Consider the following 26,320-nt stretch of genomic DNA (forward strand, 5'->3'; position numbering starts at 1 on the left):
CAATTTCTAAGTGCAAATACACTTAATGAAGCTTGACAGAGAGAAAAATTAGAATGCCATTTTCACAGAACTTAACAACATTTAATTCAAGTCAAATAACCTCATGATATGCCACTGGAGAGTAAATAAAAGGTCCATTTGCACTTAACAGCCAAGCACACAGGACATAACATATATCATTAGTAATCTCTAAAATTATCCCATTACAGTAATTAAATGAGCATTTTTATTCCTCACCACACTATGATGTCTCTTTTGGCTGAGAGATTTAAAAACTCGTGTACTGTAAAAAGGCATTCACTCAGATCAGGGAAGGTCCCCAAAATCAATTAAAAGAAAACTTAATTCATGATCTAAGGATACTATTCCCTATGCTGCCAGATGGCAGAGAGTAGAGGAAAAGGACTGGACCCAGCCCTGCCTGCAGAATTTCTAGGTATTCAGTCAAACCACTCCATTTCCAGCATTCACACATTTCTCTCCTCTCTAAGGTCATACACATCATTATACAGTACATCTGGAAGTGACAAATAAAAAAGAAGAATGAGAAACATTCATCCTGCCCTTAGCATTTTGCCAAAAATTACATGGAAATAAATTTTTAGAGTTGATAATTGATTGATTGAGGGTTGAATTCTGTGGGTTTCTATGAGAACCCAGGCGTCATTTAGGCAAATCCATTGGGAAGCCTTTTCTGGGCAAAACTTGGTAACTAGTAGTGGAAGAACAATCTTTACATAAACCACAAGGCTCTGTTTTTTCAATGTGAGGTGAGTGCACACTTAAGACCATATTTTAGGATAACAGTTTAGCATAAAGGAAGCAGTTATTTCAAAACAGCTAGTTTTCCTACTAAGAAAATTTAAAATTTGTAGGTTTGTGTTTGGCCTTCATATTAATATTACTCAAACCCTTGTTCTCATCTAGTTTTAATAATGAAAACCTGGCAAAACATTCAAAAATGAATAAAACCTAGTATTACTTTATATAAAACTTCCAAATATATATATATATATCTCTTGACAGTGTGGATGCTTGAGGGTTTTATTTCCCAAAGTAGTAATGATCTCCAGGAGTTAAAATAATATGATTATATCCCAACTCCATGACCAGCTAAACCACAACTGAACTGCAGTGGCACATATTTCATTTGCAATGTCAGAGGATCTCCATTTCAGACTATCAACACAGCACTAAATTTCCAAGTGTCACTGGAAACAGGCCACCTCCAATTTTGGTTGGAAACACGAATATGAACAGCTATAAGCAGCACAGCCAATATTTTACCAGTTCAACCTCTTAATCCTTACCAGGAATGAGAAAGGACAGCTTGTTACTCTCAGTTTTATACTGTGTCTTTCCTCCGCTGCAAACAGTGGTTGAGGGATTTTTTGGTCTGTTTTAAAGGAGGATTGCATGAGAAGGAAACAAACCATATTTTTCCTGCAAGTCACTAGAATTACTATAAGCAGCTTATCTTTTGTGCTACTACTCTGCAGCCTTGTAAGAGACACGATCCCTAATCCTCACTTCCTGCTGATAGGAAGAGGGAGTGCACAAAACTAAGCTATTTCCTGTAAGGAAGAAGAGAAGAGCATAATTACCTAGTGTTACTCAAAAGAACCTCCAAAAGACAGCAACCAGGCAAGGTGGAACATGGACAGGACCCAGACGCGTTAGAACACCAGGTGCTCAGCTAACCTTTCTTTTCTGAAGTGCCTTTTCCCAAAATTTGTTGGTACATACCATGTCTTACACCATTTTATTATTTTACTTCACTGGGAATAATTTCACCACCACCATGTCTCATCCAAGGCCAGATTTGTCACCAGAGCTACACATGAAACATCCAGCACAAGCCTACTCTGAAGGGAACAAGAAACGCACAAAAACCACATATCACATTTCCCAAAGTGAGTGAGGGAGTGGTGTGGGGGTGTCCCTCTGTTTAGGAGGAAAATATCATCACTGAAAATAGTGTACAAATGTGTGTAATACTCTGAATAATCTATTTTTCTGCAAACAAACTGTCAAAAAACTTGAACAGTACCTTTCAGAAGTCTAAGACTCAATTATTGGGATAATAGGAAATAGCATATGAGAAAAATTTTAAGTGCTGTTAACCATCAACCTTGAGCAACAAGACTATTTTGTTGCCCTTAAGTATTAAAACTGAAAACATGGAAGTTTTTTTGCCAATAAAACTGGCACAGCATTCCCCATGACAAAATGTATCTTTTCTGCAGTTCTTTGCTAGCTGTTTTTGAAAGAGAATTTTGAAATATCTTGAGAACTAAGAAGGTGAAATACATTATTTCACACACTGAAGTTAGTGAATTGGTTCCAGCATCCCCAGCCACTGGGAAGCCAAGGGCTTTGGTGCCCTCCATTGAATGACATCTGGCCATCTCAGTCTGGTTCTTAGAAAGGACAGGATTTTGCAGAACAGGGAATGGGTGAAGCCTCAGAGCTCCACTGGAACTGCATCTATGTGAGATGTGAGAGAGATGTGCTCTCTCTCCTAACAGTCTGAACCCACACAGCCCAAATATAAAGGCGAAGTTTTACTCTCATGCAACCACTCACAAACTGACGCTTGCAGAAGGAGAATAAAACCAAAAGGTGAACAGTCAGTTTAAAACAGAAAATATATTCTTACAAGCTTTAAAATATTGACATTAGGCAGGGATTTAAGAGAATAGATAAGCTTAATAGTCAAATATGTTCTAAGACAATGGTATGGTCATATAAATTCTAGTTTTACTTTATTATCCCAGTTGAAACCACGCAGCAGCCAACAAAACAAGCAAAAAACGCCCCCCAACAAGAAAATAAAAACCAATGAAGCCAACCAACCATCCCTGGGCCCTTTCCCCTAAAAAGCCCCCATCTAAATCAAATTAAAAAAAAAATTGCCTGGTGTGAACACATAGGAAATACAAGAAGTTACCAATTCCTTCAAAACACTCATTTCAAATACTTCAAAATACTCCAAAGTACTCATTCCTTCAAAATACTATCTTTGACCTCATACAGAATTTGAACATAGAATTATTAATCAAACGGTGATACCAATGAATACAAAGTTAGCTGACCATAATAAAGAAAAAGTCTTTACAATTATGACAACAGGACGACTATTCACTATAAAAGCTCACAAAAATTTACACATCATTCTTCCACAGTGTGTTGGCTTCCACAGTTTTGCCTGACATTCATGTAAGCCTGTAAGTGTCTGTACTTCCTTAGTGAATGCTTTAATAGAAAGCAACAGAAGGGCATTGCACTTCTTGCAGGTGGAAGTGGTGCTCCAGGTCCACACAAGTCAAGCTCAGGCAGGCTTCTCACCAGAGAAAACTCATTTTCTGCTCAGGAACATCTAAGGGGATCAAGCACTCTAATAAACATACTGGTATGTCAGAAATCAGTTTTAATTAAGTAAAGTAAGAAAAAATAAATGAAAGAGAAAATTTCCTATAAGCAGTAAAATTTCTCTTTGCAATCAATTATGTGCAAAAGAAAAATCTGTTCACTCGTTTTTGCATGTGAGTCTGAAATGTTGATTATTTCTGATGTAATAGTGTAGGACAAGCAATGCCTCACTCCTAGCTCGGGGCAAGTTCAAAAGGTAGTACCTGTTCAAAACAGTGTTAAGTTTACTGTATTTAGTAATTTGGAAAATGGATTATTCAGAATTTCCAGAACACCAGTTATTTTGCTATTCTTATGTGTTATAAGTAATTAGAATCAGGAAGAACTTAGAAACAGGTAGAGAGGAAAAGATTCAAGCAAGGCCTTCTCAGATCATGATACTAAAATATCTACCATATATATGCACACGTTTCTGGGTAACTTAAAGATTTTTCTGAACACTCCAGCTGCTAATTTTACAGTTAGCAGCTAACAAAGAAAATTACTTCCAAAAGTGATAGCATATACCTTCTAAATTCTACTATTGTTACTACTAAACAGCAATTAATTAACAATTAGGAGTTGATAGCATTAGCAATTATTACAGCAATAAATCTTAATATGATTTTTATTCTGTACTGTTCCTCCTCTGATCCATACCCAAGAATGAAACTAAAAGCACAAAATACATTTACCAAAATTGTTTAAGGAATATTATAAGAGGGAGACAGTAGATAAAGGTTCTGACGCTGAATTTAGGGCCGATTTAAACTCTGAATTATTTGTGTCAATATTTATTCTGCTCTGCTGTTACTTACTCTGTTGGATTTATATTGTAAACAAAATTTTGTAAAATTCTCTAAAGAACATTAAATAATTTGACCTCAAAAGACTATCAGTCTATAGAAAGACACTTTCAACTTTAAAAAAACCCCATATTTAATTGGTGACCTTACAAGTGAAATTGCACATAATATCAGAAAAAATAACATCACCTATACAAGGATGTTACTACCTGCAACAGCAGGTGCTTCTTATTTTTAGTCTGTTTCTCTCTTTTTAAGAAATTGTTTTAGAAGTTTAACAAAACCCTTTAAAACATTTCCATCAAAGGTTTATTTTAAAAAGTATGGCCTGTTAAAGGGTATTTGTTCACAGGAAGAGCTTCTTTGGTTTGCTGTTTCTAAACAAACTAATAAAAGAACCCAAGTGGCAAAAAAAAATACTTCTCCAGGTTCAACAGACATCTGCATACTAGCATCAGGACAACAGAACTGCATTCCTGCCAGGATTAGTTCACAATATTTAACTAAAATTGCTTTGAACCCTTTTTATATTCAAGACTAACATGGTGTGCAAGTATGGTGGTTGGATTACAAGAAATATTAAGAATACCAGCATTAATGGTCCCCCTACTCCAAAGCATTTTCCCTGTCCCTCAAATAAGCCTTTTCTATTACCTCCTCCTGTCCCTAAAGCCATCTACTAAGGCTCTGTGAATTCTCTCCCTCTCCATTCAGTTTGGATTTTAGCAAGTTCTAACAGTCATTCCTTAATTCAATGTCAGCGTGCTCACCCCTTGCACTACAAACTGGTGTTGATTTGCAGAGAGAAGCAGAGAAATGCATTGTAACTCCTCTGTAATTTATTCTAGCTCTAAAGTTTTCCACTGCAGTCAGTAGACTCTCTAATAGCCCAGTCAAAATGAAGACAAACATCTTCTATGACAGAAAACCACGGGGAAGGTGGCATGAATTAAAGAGCTTGAAAATAAACACCTTAAACAAACCACCTCAGCAGGAGACCGAGATTGTCTGGCAGTGAACTGCAGACAAGATGCTTAGAAAAGCCCCATAACAAAGAAAAATCTGCATATTGTTCGAGGGTTCCCATGTCAGCACCACCCCTAAAGCCAGAAACATTAATAACTTCTCTTTTGTCTTTATTCTTTCTGGGGAGGAGAAGGGAGTTGAAATCAAAACAAGCAAATAAAAGCATATAAAGATGATTTCTTTCCTTGCTAGTTGAAATTTGCCCATGCCAAGTACTAATGTACGATCCTGGGGTTGAAGGTTTCTTGGTTTTATTTTGAAAGGGGCAATGGAGTCCTACAATTTGGTTGAACAATAAAGAGCTTGAGACACTCCTTGCCAGAGGCCGTCCACTGCATCAGCTCAGCAGCCAAGCTTGTAAGTCTGATGAGATAATTGCTGACATGTTTTCCTAACTAGATTTCTCTTCCTTCCTTACACACTTGGAAAATACTTTTAATAAACTGATTATCAATTAAATGTACCAGACTGACAGCTGTCAAAAATGCTCTCTGCACTGCCTTGATAAGCAGAAATTTACTGTGAGCAGTCAGAATGTTTTCCTGCTGTTGTATCACTGGGGTAAAGACCAACTTCCCAATGTGAAAGTACAGGTATGTCATTCCAATAGAGGATGAGACCCAAGTACTGTGACAATCCTGTGCAACCTGACTTCAACGAAAAGAAATCCAGTGGACTGTGGAAGGAAGGCACAGGAAGGCACAACGTGCTCTAACATCCCTCAGTATAAATCATCAGTGGACTGGACAGGGATGGATGACAGGAGGCAGACTGCACTACAGTCATGTTGCAGCCTGAGGGGCCTGAGGTAGTGTCTGCTGGGAGTACAATAGTTCATTCTCCATGGCCATGCAATAAATGGCCTCTCTGCAGCTACCAGTTAAGATTATAAATCAGTATGTTTTGCAATATTAAAAGCCACTCCAGCTGCAAAGGAACCAAGATCATAAATTCTTTTCAATGCACTTTTGAACAGCTTCAGACGGTAATGAGGCTTTCCTGGGAACACTAGACAGCTGTAAAATAGCTGCTTCAAATTTTGGTTCTATTATAGAAGATGGAAAAGACCTTTATGAGCTATTTAATTAACAGATCAAGCCACCAAGATCCACAAGGAAAAAAATTCAGTTCTTAAGAAAAGATTTCAACTCTTTCTTGAACCTCTATGTGATGTTTTTGAATTAAGTAAAAAATCTGAGTTGAAGGACATCTCCAGACCTCACCTCCCAGTTGCTAGTAACGCATGTCAAGTTAAGAGTAGGGGTGGAGTTTGTGGTATTTCTCAGAAGGATGAGCCTGCTAACTAGAGGTCTGAGGAACCTACACACTATCTCTTCCTCAAAGAGGCATGAAAAAGGTTTTTGCTAATCCATTTCTTTTCTCTTATGAAATCAATGGCTCTTAATCTCCAGTTGATCACTTAATTTACCTTAAAGGAAATTAGACCATTTTTTCCTATAACTCAACAGCAGCTATAGCTGCCCATGCAAATTACTCCTCTGCTGTTCATATTCTGCATATTCTGAATATTCTGCACTGCCTAGGATCAAAGGCCTCAAGGCCAACTTCCAGCTCAGTTACAGACTGCATAACAGTCCTGACACTCCTTTCTTTACTCATTTCCCACTTATTTTTACTTTTTTGCACTTCAAACCCTCTTCTGCTTGCTGTGCATAAAATTAAAGAAGATTCCTCAGGCTACATTGTATTTGATGGTGCAATTAAGTATCTACAGACAGTGAGATGTGAGCATAACTGTACTTCAAAATCTTGCCATAAACACGCTTTTTTCTTCCACAGTTCCAACAGAAACGAAGTGCCTTTTGCCTTTGTTATTACCAGCAGTGGAAGGCTGCAGTAAGGTCTCCCTGGAGCTTCCTCTTCTCCAGGCTGAGAGGATGGCTGTGCCATTCAGCTTCATGTCATCTGCAAACTGGCTGAGGGTGTGCTTGATGACACTCTCTGCCACTGACATATTAAAGAGCACCAGCTCCAGAACAGAGCCCTGACGGACACCATCCATCAGCAGCCTGGACACAGAGCCATTGACCACAGCTCTCTGCCTGCATCAGGGTACCAAATAAACAAAGAGCTCAGGCTGTAAGGTATACAACACTGAGGCGAATGTGTATAACTCTAGTCACGGCATGCATCCAAATATTCAACCATCCACAAGTGCTTGGAGCCACTAAAACAGAGTGATCAGGGTGGGTGGGGAGGATGACACCCAAAACCACCACTACCACCCTGAAAATAAAAAAAGAAGCACTCGGTTTGAGTTCACTGTCATATTCCTGGCAAAATATCTGCTGAAGCACTGCAGAGAATTTTACAGGCCTGGAGGAGACACTGAAGAAATACAAACATATCAATGAATACCAGCAGTGAGAGATAAACAGTTTCAAATGCTTCGTACAACTAGAATCATTTTGCAGCCAGATTCATTGCCAAGATGAAGACTTGGAAGGCTTCTGTCAGGCTATTTCCAATTACAGTGTTTTATGAAAACACAGGGCATACAGTATGCCTTGATGAGAAAAGCCAGTGTATATATAGGCTCATCATCCTCAAGCAGAAAGCACTGAGGTAAGTACTAGTTGTTATGGATACGTCTGCATAAGTAATGGGTGTTATTGCATCTAACCTTCGGGTTTCATTTATTTTATATTGGAGGGAGTGGGTGTGTGTAGAGAGATTTATGGTTTATGTTATAAACTTTCATCCGCCACAAAATCCTGAAGTGTTCTTACACTGACTGAAAAAATACCTTCAAGCAATGAGTTTAATGTAAATTAGGAGGCATCAAATATCTTTAGACGACTTTGAAAAATGCACTGCTGATTGTCCTTTTAATCAGTTTGTGTATTGCTCAGAAATTCCTCAATAAGCAATGTTTCTCACTGAGTATGCACAATTAAATGTGAACACATACCATGACACTACAGATACACAACTCATTTGTGAGCTCCTTGTGTCAACTGACCTCTCAGTCTAAGAGCTGTTTTTCTGATGACTGATGCCATATTGTGGGGAAAAAACCCACCCAACCATCTTTGATGATGTCACAGTTTCTACACTAGGCACACACTGGCTAAAAATACCATCGTATTCTATAATCTTTTCTTTGTATCCACATAAGACAGGAGGAAAGATTCTAAGGACCAGAAAAATCAACTATCAGACAAAATTCTAAATCAGTTTTGGTACTGACACCTAGTAATACAGAATGAACATCTGAAACCGGGTGCGTGGGTTTAGCATTTTTTGTGTTGACTTTTTAAAACAATTTAATTTCATGTAGAAAACAGAGTGTTACTAATTAGAGATAGTCTCTGTTCTAAGCCCTTCTCTTGGGTAAACCTGACAGCTCCAGAAAAAGTTCACGTGTTTTGTATTTTTAAATGAAAAATGTAACTTGCTTTGTCCTATTTAGGTAATAATAATAAAAGCAAATAATTATACACGTATACAAATACATACACACACACACACACATATATATATATACATGGCCCAGTTTGATAGATCTGGAAATCAGCCAAATGAAAAACTAGGACTAAATTTTTAAGGCAACTTCACAAGTTGGACCTATCAAGTGTCTGTAGAGTTTGGAAGCTCTGGATCTACATATCTCATAGACCATTACTTGAGAAGCAGTAAACTAAATTCCAGCCTTGGTCTGTTTCCTTGGACCTCTGTTCTCCTTTAAACCCAGTCTTGAAAAGCTTTGCCTCCTCTCCTTCTCTCCTCACCTGTCAGCAGTCCCTAAAGGCAGTTTGTGTTCACTCTCATTTTTGGTCAGAGAAGCAAGAGAGAACAATTTCAGGTCTCCCTTTCCAGAGATTTCAGCAGCCTATCAAAAAAGTTCCAAGGAAGTAATCTTTCAAATTCTCCAACAAACAGCCTCTGGTAAACTTACAGAATTCTTAGAAACTTTTCCTTCTTTACAGTCTCATTTACAAACATCTACTATGCTAAAATAATGAAAAATTTCCAGAGATTGTAACCTTGCCAAATTTGAACAGTTTTCACTAAAAAGAATCCACTTCCCCCTCTCTTAAGTTCTAAAACTTGCTACAAGACAGAGATATAGATCATCTGAATGAAATGAGTATAATATCTTTAACATTAGAGAAACACAGTTTTTCCTAATTTTCTTTGAAAACCTCATGAAACTTTTTATTAAACTCACAAACAAAGAATGTGTCCAAAAGCTGACACTGAGCACAAAAAATGCCAGTCCAAAGGGTTTAGATGTGGAAAGGATATCATTAAAAATGCTTTTGAAATAGAAAAAGGAAGTTCACTGAGAGGTCTTACCACAATTTCTTTACAGATCTTGGTAGTTTGCTGTTTTAAGTTACCTGCTGAACAGGTATAGAAAGAAGGAACTATCATAAACAAAAGCCTTACTAGCAAAACAAGAGAATCTTGACAACATAAAGAGATGCTATCTAGCATAACCTTTCTTCTGCTCTTCTAAGCATTATTTTAAGCCCATTACTTTGAAACAAGAGTAAAGATGTACAACCTGCCAGGTAACTTTGCACCTTATCTATTTAATCAATGCCAACCTCTGAAAGGGGAATCTAAATCCTTCCCAGTTCAGAATTTCCCAGTTTGTGAGTGGCATCTAGTAGCATCAACATTTTATTTCCTGTTCAATTTTTCCAAATTTACTTCCAACTGCCTGATTGCTCCTTGAGTTTTTTTTTTTTTGTAAGACCCACAATGTCAGCTACCTCCATACACATCATTGGACAAACTCTTTGAAGCATTGAGTTGACAAATAGCATCAGTACAGATCTAAAGGACAGCCAGTTCTCAGAGGAACATATTTTCTGATCTCATCTCATGATTACTTTGTCATCACAATCAGCTGCACGATTACTTCTGCAATAACAAGATCAGCTGAAATCCTTTTAATGTAAGTCTTGCTGTTTTTAAAGCTTTGATGATGTTCCTAAATAATTTGCCACAGAACAGAATTTACCACGATCCACCTATGTATGGAAAGGATGACTGAAATGAAATAGTGAAAGAAGGCGCAGGGAAGAAATTAAAATCAACCTATGAATGCTATGGAAGTTATGGAAGTTATTTGAATATGGGAGTTATTTGAATGCAATCTTTAGCTGCCTGAAGAGCTGCCTGCAATTCCAAAATTATGGTACATTCTTCAGAAAAGAACTCAACTTCAACATATCACTTAAGTCAGTCAGTCAAATCTGTAGCAAAGAAAGATTTTTGTTTTCCAAAAATCACTACTTCAGTTAATAAAGCAGACTTTTAACAGCTAGTTTAGTTGCACCTTTTAACAATTTATTTATTTTTATATTTTGACCTCACACACACAAAACCTATAAAATCATGTTTAAAATGCATACAGCTCCTAAAACTAGCTCAGGAGCATGAAGAAATTTTAAGTTAGAGATGCCAGCCTACTGAAACAAACAGAACTCCTGGAAACACCAGTCTCAAAAGACTTGCATTTTCCAGGTGCAGTATATTCTTCAACTCTTCTCATGGTGAATAATGTGGAGGTTTCCCACGTTCTCAGCAATATCAGGCCACGCCATAAGGAACTTTTCACTTATACTGGATAAGCAGCAGCATTTCTTCCCCCTTCCCCCAGTCACATTTCACAACTGCTTCTGGGAGAAATCCCAGTTTCAGGAATTGGTGCATTCAGCATGACTGCTGCACTCTCACTATGCCTGAACTTCATGGACCCTGTGAGCTACTGGCATTTGGCTCCAAGTTCAACCAGAAAATACTGCTGTATGTGAGAACTGCTATAACTCTTATTTATTTTACCCATTCTGGCATGTTCTCTGTCTGTCTCATTCTCCCAGCTCCAACTTGCTTGTAAGAGCTATGCAGCAATTTAACTTCAGAGGAAATCTGAAGATCACAAAAAATTATCTCCGATAACAAAATTCAGGTCGGTATTTGACCTGCCAAACAAACAGGTTCTTTCACCAAAAGACAAACCAGACACTTGAACTCTCAAGCACTGCCAAGACAGAGAGCAGCTCGCCTGTTCAGATGAGCAGCCAGTCTTTTGAGACCTTAGAGATAAACCAGACAAAATGCTGCACAGGAACAAAACGTACAGTAACAATATACAAAAGCTGGAGTCTAGGATAAGAACACAAACGGGGGGAAAAATAACTTTGCAAAGCCAAGTTTAACTCATAAAACTAAATTTGAAGCATAAGATTTTATCCTTCGTTCTTTGTGACTTCTGGGAATCTCAGAGTACACCATACCAAATCAAGACTACAGAACAAATTATGGAAAAATCTGTTTGTACTTTGATACTTTCCCCATCACCAGTTTGGAATGATTTATTATGCAAATTTCATTTCTAGAATGCTATAGATAGGAGCTTATAATTAATATAATTTCTGCTTGTTAAACTGTCTCCACCTTTGTTGCTGTTTCCTGCCTAGTATGTGAGAGAGTAAGCAATACTGCCAAAACCAAAATGAACTCAGAAAATAAGAGATATAAGAAAGGCATAGGTATTTACAAAAGCATTTCCCCGGTAATTTAGATGGTTATTAAGATTGATTTGTTTTATATGCTGTAGCCTCTGGCATAAGCTTAGAAGAACAAATGGCTTGATATTGCAACCTTTCTTCACACAGTTTAATCTTACAGCCTTTGAGGAGGAACCTACACGATAAGAGGGCAAACAATAGAGAAACTGAGATCAAACAATTTAGATTAACAGATACCAAAGTGAAAATAGTGTTAGAAGAACTAAGCCTATCTGGTTAAGAACTAGGTGCAAAAAGGACTCACAATATTTATTTTTAAAATTCTTGTAATACATTGCACTCATCTTTCGGGCTGTTAGGCCATGATGATGGCACTGGCAGCAGAACACAGAAGATGAAGTTACAGAACACTCTTATCAGTTGCCTCTCTGAAATAATCACAGACATAGGCTGCCCTGGGAAATTAGGCACTGCCTTCCAGTACCTGTAAGCCAGCAGTGTAGTAAAAGTTCAACTCTTGAAATTGCTGCCACAGTGGAAAATAGGTAGACTGCACTGGGCCACAGCTACAGAAACAGAGCAGAGATTTTACTTTTCAAAATACTACTGCTGTCATGCAAAATGACTCTGGGGTCAGAACTCTCCAGCAAAGCAGTCAAAAATGAAAGCAATTAATTTGTCATTACTCAGTTTATCAGCCAGAATAAAATGAAGTGTGCAAGAACTGTACCTTATGAAGCCTCAGATAAATGGTAATTTGCTCTGTGAAAAGTTCATGAGGCAAAAACAAGACCTTTGATACACAATAAAGCGTGGCTAAGAGAGGACAAGGGTGGCAGCGCCTCTGAGAACAAGCTTCCTTCTGTGTCAGAATTCAAAGTTTCAACTAAGATGAAAGTTAAATATTTTATGTCTGCTTATGTTTGTGCTACGTGAAAGGTGATGAAGATGAAAACTTGCAAGAAAATGGCAGCATGACATTATTAAAGAACAGGAAACTAGCAGCCCAAAAACTAACATCAAGAAAATGACCACGAGAGAGAACAGTGGGCTAATGCCAGCCCTGGGATATATGAGTATGCCCATATGTCTTGTGAGCTCATCAGCTATCACGACCTTGATTTCTGCACAACATATTTTGTCTCACTTTCATACTTTCCACTAGTTTTCCACTTCCTATGTATTCAACAGAACTACTTCTTTGGAAGAGAGTCCATATATTCAAACCCCTCCAAGTGGTTCAGCATAGCATGTCACAGCTGCCTAAACTCCTGGCATGGCCTTACACCTTTCAGTACAGGATTACGACATCTTTCAGCAAAGCATTTTTGAGTTTAAATGGTTTGTCTCAAGGCTCTCAGTAGGGAAAGGCAGGGTTTTATGTATCATTGCAAAGATGGAAATACCTGCTGTCAACAAACAATCAGATCGCAACTGTTTCACATAAAACCAGAGGACAGATGTATCCGGAATGGTTCCACTCTGCATTGCTTTACCAGTGGCTCAGAAAGCAAACAGCTGTGGAAGTCACAAGACCACACACCCTTGGATGAATAAAGTGCTTTCACTATGATTGCTTATATGGTCTTTTCATAAAGTTCACTTCAGTTTTCACTATTAGGGCCATTGATTTGACTTCCATTAGATATCTTGCTATCTCTGTTCTGCTCCACATCCACATGACACAGGCTTACCTTCCACATAGCAAAAATATCCCACATAAACCATAGCTCACTCCAGCTTGCTTCTTTTCATTATCATGACAGCTGCAAATGGACATGTTCCACCAATCTCTGTTTGCATGGGACATTGTCTGAGAGACTGGAGAGCACCAAAGAGGAGGAACTCCCCAGACATCATGAACAAGTATGTCTCCATGGTGACAGCATGTTCTAGACGTGTTAAACACGATTACTGCACATTATTTTCGAAAAAAGATGAAAACAAAGACATCACGAAGATAAGGAGACAGTAATGAGGTATTTCAATAATTTTTAATTATTGAAAGTACATACTAATTGGACTGCACTAAGAATCAACAGAAATGCAACTGGCACTTCCAGGTTTCATGGGAAACTGGTGATGATGTTTTGACAAGATAAGCACTTGAGTGCTTTGTTAATCAGCTTTTGAAACATGAATTTAAACAATTCGGAGCAAAAAAAAAAAAGTTTTAATGAACACAGGAATGAGAGATGACAACTGTTCACATGATTACTCAATTTTCTTTGTTACAGTTCAAAAAGCATACAGACCTAGCAATGGCTAGAGTATATCCCAGAGGTAACTTCATGAAAACATCTTACAGGGAATAAGTGACAACATCTTGTGTTGTATTAGCAGAGAATGGCAAATACTACTCTATGCAGCTGGTGGGTTTTTTCCTGGATTTTGTCTCAAATCTTTCCTCCTCCTGTCCCCCTTATATTCCTACATTTATTTTCTTTTATGGTTCACGTGCTAAGGTCCTATGTAAGTCTCAAAACTGTAGCCAAAACTCTGAATTCCAGAGTAATGCAAAAAACTATTGAGAAAAAAAACTCTGTAGTTCTTCCATAACTTTATAAATATATATATTTAGTAAGTTTTAAATATTAAAGAACTTCATTAACCTTTCTCCAAAGTCATGCAGAGATATTACCTGAAATAGTTTTCCTCCTTTATATGGTGTTTCTTTCAAGATTAACACCTCAAATACCTGAAGTGGAGACTTCAGCAATGAACAAACACAACCAGTTCTACAAACACCATCTGGTCTTCTTAGGAATGAGAAAATCTTTTAGGGTGCTCAACAGACTTAATTTTTAAGAATCATGATGAAGAGATAACCCACTGTCTGTACAGAGTATTCTTAGGAGAAGATGAAATCTCTGTTCTACACAGATTACAGAGAAATGCACATTATAAACCACATAGTTGTAATTTAATGGAACTAGGAGCCACATCACAGACACAACATGATGGTTCCCACTACGTGTATAAAGCAACTCATTTAATCTCTAGGAAAAGAATATAGTCACACAAATACATTATAGGGTACCCAAGGTTAAAACAACCTCCATTTCTGAAGTAGGACATTCTCAAACAAAGAGTCACTTGACAGAATTTATTTCAAAAACATTGCTCTACATCAGTGCTCAAGACTCCATGTTGGATCAGGGCAGACAGTTGTTAAAAGGACACAAGGTAACACAATAAGACATTTGCTGTACAAGCCACAGAAGAAAGCAATAAAAACTACTGCCTTTTACTCACAGATCCCTTTGTTCACTTCCCTATCCTCATCCACTAGCATTACAACTTCACATTTTGAAGCTGACTTGTAATGCACTCAAGACAACTATTAGAGTATTAAAGTAAATTTATAGCTTTTATTCTGTTGTATAATACGACACAGGACAAAATAATACAAACTTTTATTTCCCAGAGACGATGCTACAGAAATGAAGCTGTGGTAACAGTTGATTCAGGTCTTTCTTTCCAGTTTAAGTAATCCCATACCTGCTACTTCGACACACAAAAATTCCAGCAAACCTATCACCTAAAAAGTGAACTCTCTGCCAGCAGTCTGGTTTGAAACACAAAAGTCAGCAAATGCTTTTTTATCCATCTGGGATCATGCCTCAGGAGACTTACATAGCTATTAAGTCTCTCTTCAGGTGCCCAAGGAAGTTAGAAATTCAAATGGCTTTTCGAGAAGAACAAACACATACTCCAAACCAATTAAAACAATTGGAGCACTAAATACAGTAATTCCCTGTTGCAATTATATTATTGATGGTGCAAGGGAACTTCACATCAAGAAGTCTTGGAAAAATCTAATAGTAGTTAAATATGGTGGTAGGCTACTAAATGCAATCTGCAGTTATTTTATTTAAACCAGCTGCATAAAGGCTCTGAAGGAATAAGATACAGTTATTACTATTAGTAATACTAGAAGTTGCTCAGATTCAATTTGTAGCCATTTGCACTCAAGAGCCCAACAGAAGACGTAATTATCACAGTTTAGTTTTATTTATTTATTTAAAGTCATCCAGATTTCTGGTAAAATTTAACATTTTTAAAGAGACTATTTTCAAGTAAAACATGAATGTATTTTCACCTCAAGAGTAAAACAATCAGCACAGCAGGTTTTAATCAAGTAGTTTACATTCCCCTACCCAGAACTCTCCAACTACAAGCATCAGAAACGATATCTCTTTCCAGATATCGACAGGCCTAAGAAATGCCAGTTGTAATTACAAACTCTATGAAGTTGACAAACACATTCATAGTAACAACCACCCCATGAACTCTCATAAACCCAGACTAAACCTAATGGATTCAGCTCTTCTGTAACCATACTCTAGCAGTTGTCAAGAGGCTGTTCTGCAAATTCTTTTTTACTAAACTAAGTAGACAGGCTCAATCTAGCAAGTAATTGTAATCTACAGATTCCACAGTAACTGGAATGAGGGAAATGTAAATTGAAAAATGAGAGCCCTATTATCAAATTAAGAAATACTATAACTTTGCAGACCTCCAGCAATTATATAGGAAGAGCCATGATTTGTTTCCAAGTTCTGTGTCAAATGTGGGCAGCATAGTTGTACCGCTCAGAACCAGAATTTTACAGCCCTTGAAATTCACTAAATACAAACTGCACATTCTCATTCATCATCACCTCTCAAAAGAACCTCCTCAGCTACTTAAAGAGTGGTCTTTCTAGAATAAAACTTCTCTGGCCTCAACCCACAACTTGATCTTCTAAGCTGAGTTTTGGGTTAGACTGTTTTATGTGCAGTCGATGAAAAGCCAAACCAATTTCCATTAACTTTGCTGTATGTCACTTATACCTTCTGTCTCCCGTGTTTCACAGTACTGCCTCTGCTGTCCTCAGACTCCTCCCTGCCAGTGTCAATGAATGCATTGTAAATCCTACAGAACCTATCCTCAGTTTTCACACATATCCCAGGACATCTCATTGCTTTAAATATCCAATCCTATGCTTGTTACTGGCCAGGCAGAAACAGCCTTGTTTGATCTCCATCCACATCAACCAACTGCCAAATAAAGGGAAACTCCACAGTTCTCCCTCTCACTTACTCTGCAGAGGCAATAATCCCCTCAACCCCAAAAGCTGCATAAAGTTTCAGGAAACCTATAATCATTGAGATTTTAACTCCACAGTGGAACTGTAGCATGTATCTGCCAAAACATTCAAAAGCTATTAGGAGATACAGTGGTATTTAAAATTTCATTCTGAGCAAACCTAAGAAAATAACCAACTTCTGTCATCTTCCAGCTAGGCCTGGGTAAGAGTTACTTTAATCACTTGTGTGCCAATATTTAAAAAAAAACAACAAAACAACAACAAAACAAACAAACAAACAAAGAAAACAAACAAAAACAAAAAACACAAAAAACAATTGTTAAGCATGTTACTGCCTCCATGGTGTATCAATTCCTCTAGCCATAAGCTTTGTAGAGAATGAAGCAATGGTCACTTGAATTGGTGTTGCTTCCCCTCTTCTACTCTCCCGTGACCTATTGCAGCATAATTGTATAGACAAAAGGAGCAACATTCAAAACCTTAAAACCAGCAACAGCCTGCTCTGGCAGCCTCTACATTCCTAAACATGTTTGCAGCAGCATGACAGCCATCCTGGGAAGGGTTTTCCATATGTCTACTGAACTGTGGAAGCCTCCCCACCTAGCAGTGCATACATAGAGGCATTCTATTTATCAGCATGGCACAGATGCAGACCACTCTTCTGGTTTTAAGCAAGCAGGACAGAATGTTCAGACACACTAAAATTGAGGAATTGTTCCAGCTTTATCTGTTTTCAGTCACTTTCTTTCATTATCCTCATGTACCTGCTTCACTTGCTGTAACTACAGAACAAATGTCTAATTACAAAAATGCTACTTGGTTGCAAATCACTTGTAATAATTCAGTCTCTTGGTGCTGGGATGTGAAACTGCTGATGGGGGACAAACACTCATGTCAAAGTTACAAAGCTGCACGTGATTCCAACAGCCCTGGCACACTTCCAGCTGTGTTGGGTTACAGATGGACATGGGAAGCCACCAAATTGTTACTGAGACAGAGCTATTTCAAAATAGAACTGGGGAAAGGGTGGAAGCTGAACACCTACACTATGTCAAGGGTTATAGGATCTTTATGCTACAAGCCGTAGCTGGTTTTTTCCATTTTGTCTCTCTTGCTCCAGCTACAGAAGCATGACAGTAAGAAAAAAATACCAAGCTCTTTTTTATAACCTTAAATAAGGTGATGAAAGCTGTGAAACAAGAGGAATCACGACTCAAGTTTTAAAATTCAGGTCTTGCCTATTCTATCAGACCACAGCGATGAAGAACTAGTGAAACAATGAAATTGCAATATAAAGAAGCAGTGGAGTGAATTACAATTAAACTCTGTTTCACCGCTTTCTTCTTTCTGAATCTAATCCCTAATCAACATTTTGGGAAAGTCATCTGTGTTAACAGTTCAAAAATTAGATCTTAAGGTGAAGAACAAGATCTTGCAGTCAAAATTTGAGTCCCATAACAGGCTCTCCATTAGGACTCTACCTAATATCATCCCACCAACTCTGTATGAGATAGCAAAAGCAATTATATTTAAAATAAGATACCTGGAAGACTAATTATTGCACCTAACTCTCAAGGCAAACTCTCCCTTATGTTCTCAATTAGGAAGCTGAGGCAGAGGACACTTAAAACTGTGTTTAATCGTTTCATTAACATTCAATGCTTCAAGATCTAAGACATGTACTACAGTTTTAAAACTGAAATTGAACCAAATAGTTCTTAAAATAAAACATTCAGAACAAACCAGGGTTTCTTTATCTTCGAGTGGTTTCCTACATACTGATTCTGGCAATGCTGTTCAATAGCAACGTGCTTCTAAAAAAGCTGTTGTGGAGAATCATCTACCCTGCAACACACATGAATGAACCCTCTATTGTTTTCATTTGAAATCTGATTAATCAAACGTTTATTCTGATGATTTATTACATTCCTTCGCAGGATTTTTCTGGCCAGAACTACTGAAGAACAGTTGTTTGCCAGTACTGAAGCTTTAAGAGATGCTTTAGATCCTTCTAAAAATTAATTTTTATAGTGTAAATCTTTATTGTTTCAGCTACTGTCAAACAAAATTCAGCGTTGTGGTCTGGGTAAGTTTTTTAGAACACAGACCAATGGCTATTTCCATGTCTGCTCAATGAAATTGTTCTCCTGAGTCTGCAGCAAGACGTAGAGAGTTAGGTCTCTTAGCTGAGGTTAAATGGTCTTTTTTAATCCATATGATATAATCCTCATCATTACCTTCTCTCAGCAGACTGCAGAACAAACACATTAACACAAAAGAAAGCACAAAAGTCCAAGGAAGATAAGAACAAGATCATCCAGTGAGATGATCTCACTGATGATGAGATGTAAGAGATCTTACACATGTAAGATGAACTTACATGACTCCTGTAAGTTAGAAAACCATGGTTCAAACCTAATCTGCCCATTCTAAACTTCTTGCATTTGCCCTGCTTCCAAAAGGTCCCAAATGATAACTGTGCCTGATTCAAAACACTCTGAATTTATGAGAGGATGGATGGAGAGCATATTATACCAGAAGCTGCTGTCAGAAGACATGTATGTTGGGTCCACTTTGCTCAACTCTTGGCACTACTGGCTGTAGCTTCAGAGCATAATTTTTTCACATGTAACATGCGCACATTTTCCCCCCAAAAAAACCCCTCGGAGAACAGCAGGACACAGTGGACATACTGAACAGAGAAAATGGGGGGAGTTGAGAGATCAAATGGAGTTTGCTCTAACCTGCTCTATGGAAGACAATTGGCTTGCTTTTTTCCTTTCGAACACAGATAAATCTGGAGATACTCAACACGAAATGCAATGCTGGCTTCAGCAACAGCAGCACCCAAATCCCAAATCCCCCCTTTAGTGCTAAAGGATATCTTTTGATTAAGGTTAAAAGACAACAGACAGAGAAGGACAAAGCTCTGTTTATCAATGCAATAAAATATTACTAACTCTGTGTGTCATACTGCAGTAATGGGCACTGAAACAGTGTTTAGCTACTTTTAAAAAGGTGTACTCTTTTAGCACTACTGACGGCAGCTGTACCCCAAGAGAAAACACTGCAGCCTTGTCACCACTTAGCTCACACACCACCAAAGACATCTTTGTCAATTTGGATACATGCTTCCAAATTACTGTCAGAAGTTACTCTGTTTAGTATATGAGCAGTAGCGGGATACAAACAGTTACAATGTACAGCCTACACAGTCTATTTCTGCTTTTTTTGTACTGGACTTCTGCTACTGGAAGCCCACCACCAAAATCTGATTTATTCTCAGGTAGTGCATAGAACCTCCTCAAAGAGAAGCTGGCAAGGATTTCACCTGGAGCAGCCACCTAAAAGACATTGTTCATTCTTGAGTTCTAAAAACAGCCATAAGGAATATAAAAACATAAAGCTCAAGGTTTTTTGTGAACATTTTAAAACAATCCTCCTTATTTCAATTAACTTAAAATTAAAAATGCAACATAAGAGAACAATACAACTCTGCAATTCTGCTCTGAATTGGGTTAGTTGAAACCAACCAATGTACTTAAAAGTTGGAAGTGGAAGGAGAAAAATAAAAGGAGAGAGAAAACCTGTGATGGTGTCTTCCTTCCTAAAAAAACAGAAAACAAGAAAAAGAAAGAATGTTAAGAGACAGTTAATGTCATCCTGGCCAAAACAGGGAGAAAAGGTTGGAACAGGCTTTTCAGAAGTACAGAAAAGAATAAATAAGATGAGAAAATTCTGTTCTTGTACAGCCATAAATTAGCTAAACCCAAACTGGTTTATGTTTTTCTAACTTCAGATTCTTGAGCTGCACTTTCCAAGAGGGGAAGAGGATCGTCTTGTTCCCAGAGATGAGTTGCTGATGTTATCAACCCTCAGCAAGGAAGGAAAACTTGCACTAGTTACAGCCCCCCAGACAAGTGCTGGAGCTTTCACGTGATCTGCCTTATATGCCTGAAAGTCTCGGATTCAGAAACTGCGTGGACAGGGCCTAAAAACCTGATGGGCTGTCATGCTTACCCATCTCATATCCTTTCAAAAAGGGCAGATCAACTTTACAACAGTGGTCTTTTTGAACCTGCTAGTGGAAAATAATTAGAATAAACCATTGGTTCTGGACTTCCAAATCTATTTTACTCTTAGAGTCAGCAGCATCAAGATGGTCATGAAGTACCCTGTGGGTTAAATCTAATTTCCTTTGTTCTACATTTCTGCCCCCTGTGCCCCGACATGCTGATTTGGACAGGCTGCTGTATGCACTTGAGCTGAGCACAACTAAAGCTACCTGAACTTCATCACACACTACCATCCCTGCACTGCAGCAAACCCCATTCCCCTGGCTCCACCACCACTTCCCAGCCCCGATGCCTTGTTAGTTTCAGCAACAGCTTCACTGCAGGGACAGGACGTCTTGGGGCAAAACTCATTCGTCTTCACAGGATGACACACTGGAGGTGGACATGAGGTTTCTTTGCACCTCAGTTTGTACAGTGTACAACTCCTCCGACTGAAAACACCAACATGAAGGTGCAAAGGGTAGAAATACTGCACTTGAGATTATGTGAAATATTAGTCTGGGACAAAATTCACAATTGGTTGCTTTTGTGCAGGAGAAAACCACAAAATTTCATTCACTAGGGACTTTACATTTGGCAATCTGTGCTTGTACAGTTTCAGTGTAGGTTTGCAAAACATTTTGAAATGTTTCTATCTATAGTGTAACCAGATTTTTTATAACATTGCTTTAATCAGAAGACCATACTTCTGCGTACTAATTTTTATTGCCAGTTTCACTTACATACATGAAACAAAAATGCCACCAAAGTCCAATGAAAACATGTATGAAATTTCCCTATGAAGGTCACTGTGCAATGAAAAAGGGTTATAAATGACACAGTCCATCAACATTTAAAGCCTGCAAATAAGAACAATTAAGTTCAACTACAAAAGGGAAGTTAAACAAAAATAACAGGGAAAGGAATCACACCTTCATTTGATTTAAGAGGGCAGTAGAAACCCTGGCATGTGATTTACTGGCAGAAACTAAACACTCTAGTGTGGGCTAGTTGTAAAGAAAAAATACTGTCATTTTTTTCCAGTTTGAAGTCTAGTGCACTGAATTTTAAGAAAGTACAGGTTCACCCAAAGTGCAGGCTTCTTTTGATGTTAAATAGAAAAAAATTAGCCTCCTCCATATCTTCTATATTAAAAGTTCATTAAAGAAAGGCTAAACATTTCATTCACTGGGATGGTTCTGTTTTTTGTCATTTTTGCATAGTTAACAAGATCATAATTCACATAGGTCACACATTGTAAATATCCTCACTATATTGTTTTCCTTTCCTCTATAATTAGACCACCTTTTGTAACCAAGAATCCTATAAACTGTTTAACTGTGAATGGTTGTAAACTGCTCGTATTAAAAATTAGGCATCTCCTCCTCCCAACTTTGCGCAATGAGAATTGCATCCAACCCTGCCCACCCCAACCCTCTCCCCCCCATCTATGGCATATAAAATCAACATTACATCTCTGACACTTCTTTCTGCAGGGGTTTGACCCATATTACATCATCTGCACACTTTATGCAGCTTTTTCTCCATTCACACAAATTACTCTTGCCTAGCTACCAACAAAGGGAGACATACAAAGCTTACTGACAGCAGAACAGATTCAAGCAGCTCAGCTGCTGTGGAAAATTAAATCACTCAATCTTCACCAGAGCTGCAGGAAGGCCACCACAGCAGCTATTCCAGTGGCTTCATGGAGGCAAATGCAAAAGGTGCCCAAGTCCTGCCTGTTTAACTAGCACACAGCAGCAGCCAAGGAAGCCAGGGAGCCCTAAAAGAAAAGACAAGGTTTCCCAAGAGCCAAATGTTGCTCAATGTTGCTCTGCTCTTCCGTCTGCTATTTTTCTTTTTTTTTTTTTTAAATTAAGGTGCTTTCCCTAATTAGTAACAAAGTTCGTCCTCCAGGGAATAATGGCCCCATTTCTCAATGACCTGAGCCACTGCTGCCCCCCACAGGTATTTCCGAGGCTTTATTCAGTGTGTTTGCTTCCTACATCTGGTCATCCTCTACTCCTTGAAATCAAGCAGCAGCAGGAGCAGCCACAACACTCTATATTCTTCTGTATGAGAATTTACAGTGCATATTTATTGGAATAAGTAGAGTCATAAGACCTAGGAAGAATTATTTTAGCTTATGGCCATTAAAACCCCATGAACTGACTAAGTTCACTGACGCCAGTAGTAAGTCGGATTAATAGAGCCTGCCAGTGAATTTTCAAGGTGGTCCCTTATGAAGGGTACAGTCCTCTTAAGCACACAGATTTTATGCAAAGGATAGTTTTAACTGCCCAAAGCTATCATAATCTGAATTGTTTACTACAGTGTCAGTAGTGATCAACAGGCTTCTCAGACAAAAATTTTCAGAAAGCTGCTGTGCTTGTTCTCAGGCCAAATGGTCAAGAATAGGGAATGTATGTCTGCCATTTTAGGAAACACAGCACCTCTAGCTTATTATATTTTTCCTATCTCATCTGAGAAGAAAAGAGAAAGGGAAAAAAATTAAATAATTGTGGGAGAAATCTGTGTGGATGATGCCATCATTCACCCACCTACTGAACAAACAATCAACAGTTTGACATATTCTGCATAAATTTTGATGTTGTGAGCCAATGTTTTCCAACAGCAAACTCTCATCCACTATTTAATGGCAGTCTTAAAAACCCCATGTTTCTGCCCCAAAGGGTGTGTATTTTGAATTAACAAAGCATAGCCATTTTATTCCAAAGTAAAATACACTTGAAGAAGCAATTTCAGCTCTCTTAGACTTCAGGTCATTTGGTCGGAGAGAGATTATGAATTCATAATCATAATGAAGTTCACCAGGAAGAGCTGCAGGGTTGCAGTCTGCTTTTCCTTTTCCTGGTGGTAATGTTAATGCCACAGCTGAGACAGCTATAAAGGAAGGTGAAGACAGACAAGATTGTACAATGGAAGGTGGATCTGAATCCCCATAATTAGGTAGGGGGAAACCCAACCAAAACCACCCAAACCTGAAGAATCTGTTTCAGATTAAACAGCAACATTATCCAGAAATAGAATGTAACAGAACAGAAAATAGTATTAATAGATTAAAAAAGATGCTAAATTCTTGAGGGGATTAATAGTCTCAATTAAGTAGTATAGAAATACCATAAATTTTAAGTAAGTACATCTATGATGTTAATTTGCTCAAGAATTTGCCATAACAGAGCACAGAGAGGGAAAATCCACAGAGATTTGCATTGTATTTATCTGGCTGCTTCCCAGCACATTTCACTGAAGGAGTCAAAGAGCTCCCATGACCACTGTGGGTGCAGATACCAGACAACACATCCCCAGTGCTAACAAAGGTATTTAAAAAAGGTGCCAAGTTGCTGCCTTTCCTGGTGTCACAAAACAACTGTGAAGCTCAGTCCAACATTCATTTGTAAAGTTCAAAGAATATTTTTAAAGCATTTCATTACCCAACTAACAAAAATTCTGAGAAGTTTCCCCACTCCCTGTTTTCTGCCATATTTCAGAGTTAAAGAAAAAAACAAAGACAAAAAGTGGTCCTATAAAAATAAAATAGTATTTGATGCACTACTATCATTATGATAACTAAAAGAAAACAATCTCTACTGAAAACTACTTTCTACTTGTAATAAAAACCTTGGTTTTCTCCTTTTAACCCCCATTAAAAGATCAGAGGGAATGCTGACATACAAGATTTGGCAGGCACTCAAGGAAGAGTGGGTACCCCATCAGACATCTCTTGTTCTTAAACACTAGACATCAAGTAAAAAATGAATCTTGGCCTGATATCAGACCTTAGTAGTAATCTATGGTAATTTAACTCTTCATAAATGAAAATGTTGAACCTTTTTACATTTTACTTTCAGCAGAAGTGAAGAGAAAGGGAAGAGTAATTTAATATTGAAAAACAGCTTGCTAAACGAGTAATCTCATTATTAGACTCCTTTAATCTTGCTCTGAGCACCAATATGGTTTATGGATAAAACACCTGTATTTGGATACAGTGATTTACATCAATGTCTAAATTAACATTATTTCCCTTGAGTCTTGGTTCATATCCCATTTTCAGTTATACTCTTTTGCCAGGCTCCTTTTTTCCTGGTACTATTGGTCTCCTCTTTCTTAGTATTTTCTAATGATAAATATGATTCACCCTAGTCTGTCATAGAGTATGAAATATTTTTTGTATAATCAGAAGAAACATCCGAACTAGAAGCTGGTAAGTCACTTTTCTTTAGTATAGTACAAAGCTTAATACCAACACTGTAAATCATGTCAGCACTGAGAGAAGACCAGCTTACTAATGTGATTAATAATGTTCACATATTACAAGCCTTGGAAATTCAAATTGTTCCAAATTCCCACTCAAGCTAGTTCAGTCAAGCCTTATGCTGTGCTCTTAATTTCTTCTGATACTAATAAAACCCCAAACCCCCTTAAAGCAAACTAGGAACGATGAAGTTAAATAAAAGCACCCACAATCATTTCAGCCCTAGACAACAGTCCTATGGATGATTCTGTTGGTAGAATACCAAGAGTATATTTCCTAAATGGTTTGGAAATCTAAGGTCTGAATTGATTCAAGAAGAGAATCTGTGACCATTCCTATGAAAATAGAAAATAGTCTTGAGCTCTTCCAAGCCATGACCACCATATCAGCTGTGAATTTAAAGAATCGAGGTACCTTACACCATCACCCACTTTCACACATGGAGGTAGCTGTCAAGGAAATCAGATCTGACAAAATTTTTTTTTTTTTTCCCCCAGAAGTAACCCTAAAGACAAAATCAAGATGTTATAGTCTGGTTAGACTTAATCCTGAACAAACACAGCAGTTGTATTCCTCCCTCAGAGAACTTACTAACTTACTAAAAACGTATGCAAACACAGACACCTTGAATTTATTAAAAACCTGCAATAACCTTAAAAACTCTATTTGGCAAGTAATCCTATAAAGACTTGTTTGTTATCTCCAGAAAAATAATACTTTAATATAAAGTGGACTTTCCTCTTTCAGTACTGTAAAAAAAGTGGACCATTTGACAATCATTCCAACACTAATATTAACAATGGCAAAACAATAATCCCAAATAAGGTTGTTGAATTTAAAAAGAAACTGTTACATTGCCATTAGACATAGCCCATTCTTATACATGAGATTACCATACTGTGTATAAGTGCTACAATACATTCCTTTGCAAAGCATGTACAGAACGGGAGTGTTTATTACGGACATTTTCAAGAACACAACAGTAATTGCATTTCAAAGACTCAAAAAAATCAACAGGAATTGACACTTAGCTACCATGGGTGTTTCAAAAAATAGTCATTCATCATAATGTAAAGAAAGTAACTTCCAAGTATTACCACCAATTTAATATAGCATTAATTAGCTACCAGTGTTGCTTGCCATAA

At 37.8% G+C, this 26,320-nt stretch overlaps 1 protein-coding gene across 1 annotated transcript in view; it reads right to left on the reverse strand.

Annotated features, from left to right (window-relative positions):
- The window catches only part of JAZF1 (JAZF zinc finger 1), a 186,692-nt gene that overhangs the window by 92,517 nt on the left and 67,855 nt on the right, over positions 1-26,320 (reverse strand).

This window comes from Sylvia atricapilla, chromosome 1, assembly GCF_009819655.1.
Source record: "Sylvia atricapilla isolate bSylAtr1 chromosome 1, bSylAtr1.pri, whole genome shotgun sequence".
Taxonomy (NCBI): Eukaryota; Metazoa; Chordata; class Aves; order Passeriformes; family Sylviidae; genus Sylvia; species Sylvia atricapilla.